The following is a 5,054-nucleotide window of genomic DNA, read 5'->3' as shown; positions in this document are numbered from 1 at the left end:
AGGATTCTGTAAACTATTTAATATCTTGTAAAAAACAGATAAACTAGCTAGAGTTGACTATTTATTCACCTGAACCTTCTTCAATACAGTAACTGGAAACAGAGGCAGCTGGAGACAACAGACTCTCGGGGAAACGGGAACCTGAGATTTGTTATCTGAGCCAGAAAGATTCAAAGAAAAGTTTCTGCTAGCATTTCAGGGTGGGACACTCATAGTTCATGGTCTCTGGCGGTGGAAGAGATACTTTAATCACCCCCTGTGTGGTGGGAAACAAAGTGCCCATCGAAGGAAAGGCTTTGGTGGCCGCACGTCCACTGTCTAGACAAGTACGGCAAATGTAGGGAGCGATGAGGCAGACACAGTGAAAACCCAGCATCTACTCCTGAGCCTCCAGCCTGTAGACTCGCAGGGCTCACAAAGTTAAGCCATTGGTTGCAAAAAGGTGGGACCCAAAGAACTGAAAAAGGGATTATGGGACAATTGATTTCTCTGAATACTCAAAGACCCCCAAACCTGTAGCATCTGCCAGCAACAGATGCTCTTTCTTTTCTCATGACACGATTCCTGCCTTACCTAAAGACCACAGAATAAACTCGTCTCGGGGAGTTTCTCAGAATGCAGTGCATCTTAGCCTTGGCAGCATATTTAGGGCACCTGGGATCTTTAAAAAAAACCTATGTCCAGACTACAACTCAGACCTATCAAATCAGAATCTCTGAATGTGGAATCCGGGCATCGGTATTTAGATAGCTCTGTGGGTACTTTTGAGATGCAGCCGAGGTTGAGAATGGCTGCTGTCTTGGGGGTCCATCAATCCTATACCCTCTTCTACCAATTTTTATTTCCTGCTACCTTTTCTGACCAACCTCTCTGATCACACTTGCTATTTCTCCATACTCCTCATTCACTTTTTATTCATTCATTATTTTTCTCTGTAATGTTTATCACCATCTGACATACGTTTTATTGTGCTCAGTTATTTAGTATATCTTCTGTGTATTCACAGTGGAATATAATCTCTAAAGGACTGTGATTACTGAGATCCTAGTGGACAAATCTTGTCCCTTCTCCTAGGAAAGAGAGATAGAGGCAGGAGCTACATAAAGTCATGGGCAAAGGCTAATGCCTGGACTAGGTAGTCTGGGACTTGGAAAAAGTGAAATCAGAAGGCTGGTGACAAAGAAGAGGTTTGTGATGGAATTATGAGACTGGAACTTTCAGAATTGAGTCACATGTGAATATTCTCCAAAAGAGCTCACTTTGGACAAACTGAGCCCATTCCATAAATGTTAGTCAGCCTCATTTCTCAGCTACTCCAAGGACTTCCTCAAAGGCCTCATGAACAAAACAGCCCTGGCAATAGTGGTGGAGACCAAGCATGGGCTTGACATGTGGGCTGTCCTCCCCGCCCCTGGGTCTTATTGGGTACTGACACTTCAGCATGTCCATGCTTCCAAGGGATGAGACCAACATCAAGCACCCATTATGACCCCATAACCCACAGGCACCAGCCAGTCACCTGTGGAAGGTGAGTTAAAATGGACCTCTTCAAACATAAAGAAGATTGATCCTCACTGGAATTGACACTTTTTCTGGTTATGAATTTGCCATCCCTTCCACCGAGCTTCACCCAGCAGTACCATCCAGAAAAGAGTGCTGTCCAATAAAATGCAGTGTATTTCCTGAAACAGAGACCAATCTATGGGACTGATTCTCCCATAGCCAGAACTATGGGTAAAGGATATGAGGATAGGAAATAGGAATGACAACTCATTCTTATCCTCAACAGCATACTCCTGAAGCTTTTGTGATTTCAAAGATGGGCTCTATGAAATACAGTGGTTTTAGGTCCAAGGCCGGAATTTTTCCACTGATCCACAGGCTATGTGGTCATGGTAGGTTCCTTTCACCACTAGACTAACAGCAGATTCTGTATCAATAGAGTCATTTGTCCTTATCATCAAGGGAAAACACAATGGAGAAGAAATAAGTGTGACTTGAATTAAAGAGATTCTAGATTATATCTTACTACAGGTATATTCAGTGGTATAAATTAAATAATAGAGTACATCAATTCCACAGAAATCAAGGTTTGGGGTTCTCCACTAGGGAAGAATCCTCTTGGCTGAGGAAGAAAGGAAAATGGAAAAGGTAATGGAAAAAGCAAGTTATAAATACCAGTTCAGAAATACCATGTTAGTTCAGAATGAGGACGAATTTGCTACCTGTGTATCATCTTACTTGCTTTATTTTTGTGTCTGTGTGTGTATGTGTATGTATATAAGTAGGAATAGAGACAAAAAGATAAAGGAAGGTAAGATAGAGAATAGATAGATGATGGTTTGATAGATGGATGGATAAATAGATGAATGGATACTGTAGTATAGATTGGAAAACTCCAATTTTCCTTATTTTTCCTATTTTCTTCCCTTACTCTTTTATGTAGGGTAAGTGTAGGTGGTAGTGAATTTTTAAATCAAGTTCATAAGTTACAGGATATTGAATCATGGTACGATTCAACTAGAAGAGGAATGAAAATCACCTAGAGGTAGACTACAAGGCTCAAGAAAGGTTGGGTCTACTTTCTGGAGAGGGAAAACTGGTCACTACAGGTAGGAGCATGCTGTTGTTACTACTGTGGCTTCAAACTGAAGAATGTAAAAGATTACAATAAAAGTTTAATAACATGTTTTGGTGGTCAACACAAAATGCTACAAACACTGTTCAAGGCAATTCAGTCACATGTAACAAAATTATGTATGCATTTGACACAGCAATCTCATTTCTAAGAATTTATGTTGCAATATACTTCCTCGAATATTAAACAACATATGCACACAGTTAACCATTGTAGCATTATCTGTAACAGCAAAATATTGGAAAAATTAAGTATTTTACAATAGGAAATTGATTGAACAAACTATTCTATCTCCACACGGTGTAGTACTGTATGCATCTGTTTAAAAAAGGAAAAAAAAATCTCTACAAACTGATATGCAGTGATTTAAAAGATCCACTATTTAATGAAAAAATAAAACTGCAAAAGAATATACAAAGTAGGCTATACTTTGTGTCAGAAAAAAGGGAACAGAAAATAATATTAATCCAAACTTCATAAAATTTTATAGGGAATAGTGAGAATAGAGTGGAACTTATAGAATTGGGAAGAAGCAATCTCTGAGTATCTTTTTTATATAATTTTGACTTTTGATGCATCTAAATGCTTTATATTTTAAACAATAAAGTGTAATCAAAATAATGAAATATGAACTCTAAAATTAAATATAAACATAAATGAACCAAGATTTAAATCAAATTACTGATCACATCACATATAATAAAGGAAATAATCTAAGTAGCTTTTGAAGAGTTTTTTTTGTTTGTTTTCTTTTCTTTTTGTTTTTTGAGACACATTCTGTGGCCCCGGGTAAAGTATAAAGTGACATCATCATAGCCCACTGCAGCCCCAAACTCCTGGGCCCAAGGGATCCTCCTGCCTCAGCCTCCCAAGTAGCTGGGGCTACAGGTGCACACCACCGTGCCTCACTAATTTTTCTATTTTTAGTAAAGATGAGGTCTTGCACTTGCTCAGGTTGGTCTTGAACTTCTGACCTCAAGCCATCCTCCTGCCTCGGCCTCCCAGAGTACTAGGATTACAGGTGTGAGCCACTGTGCCTGGCCTGAAGAGGTATTCTAATTGTACATCTTTACTAGAATATAGTTCCAAGGAATCTTGAACTTAGTAACTCTGTTGATGGCATGGTATTACTTAAATTTTTCTGAAACTATTTTGTATCTATTGTAGGATTGATCCAATGAGTGAACATGTTGATCTTAGGAATCTGAGTTGTCACCGTGGTGGAAAGAAGATACAAATATAGAATGAGAGAATATGAGGAAGAATCTTGTGGCTTCAGCTTTGATTTGGAGGTTTCAGAATAAAACATAAAAACATTCTTAGTTCTAGCCACCGAAAGTACCTAGAAATAATAAAGCTTGTTGGCAGTGAGTGTATCTAGCTCACAGACCTAGGTTTCTAAATGGCAGATTTCACCCCTGGGGTGGAAAGCAGATGAGGGAAACCTGAAGTATCTTGTTGAACCAGAAAACAAGGCAGTCCTTGTGAAAGCAGAAAACAGGGCTGGCCTGAAAGGGCTCCCATGGACCACATTTGGGACTCTTCGTATTAAAATGTTAAGAGGAACACCACAAGAACTGATATAGTTCTCTACATTTCAAGCAAATAGAGACAAAACTGAAAATCTAATTCAATTAAATAACAAAGAGGCAGGAACGTTTTAACTACAGCATCAGCAAACAACTAAGGAAGGTGGTAGACTAAAAGCACAAATTAAGAATACCAGAATGTGTCCAAACACATAAGAAATCATAGTAAATGTGAATAAATATTACCTTATGAAAAGATGGTGAAGCTCAAATTGTATTTTTAAAAAAAAAAAAAAGAAGAAAGAAAGAAAATAAGGAAATTTGAAAGCGAAGAAACTCAGCTAAAATAGAATTTGGTACCAGAACACTCTTCCCCTCGTGCTGAGTGTGTGAGTGTGAAAATTTCATTCGACTGTCATGCTCCTAAGGGTGCTCATCAGTAAACAAAGGGTGACATTTAAATCTACCATGCAGACTAAAACCAAGTACTAAGGGAAACGGTACACGCGCAAGTCGTTTGTAAACTGTGCCAACATTACGTATCATTACTTTGTCTAGAGAGTACTACTTTCTTATTGAACTAGCTGTGGCTCTCCCAATAACAAAGGAATGCTTAACTTTTGCTTTTCTTAAGTGATTTTGGATATGCCTTAGGTAAGGAAAACAAGAGAATAAATACGTATCCCATTTGCTATTCTATTTTACCTCAGGAAAGACAAAATTAATAGACTCGTCACCAGGATGTGCAAAATGTAGGATCCTGATATCCACTTGCTCGTAATGAACACTGGACTGAAACTCTAAGCATCTGAATTCCAGCTGTGGCTTAGAACTTAGCTTGCCTTGTTTGGAGAGAGAGAGAGAGAGAGAGAGGAAGAGAGATAGAG

Source organism: Lemur catta, chromosome 13, assembly GCF_020740605.2.
Source record: "Lemur catta isolate mLemCat1 chromosome 13, mLemCat1.pri, whole genome shotgun sequence".
Classification (NCBI taxonomy): domain Eukaryota; kingdom Metazoa; phylum Chordata; class Mammalia; order Primates; family Lemuridae; genus Lemur; species Lemur catta.
This window is presented reverse-complemented; position numbering follows the sequence as displayed.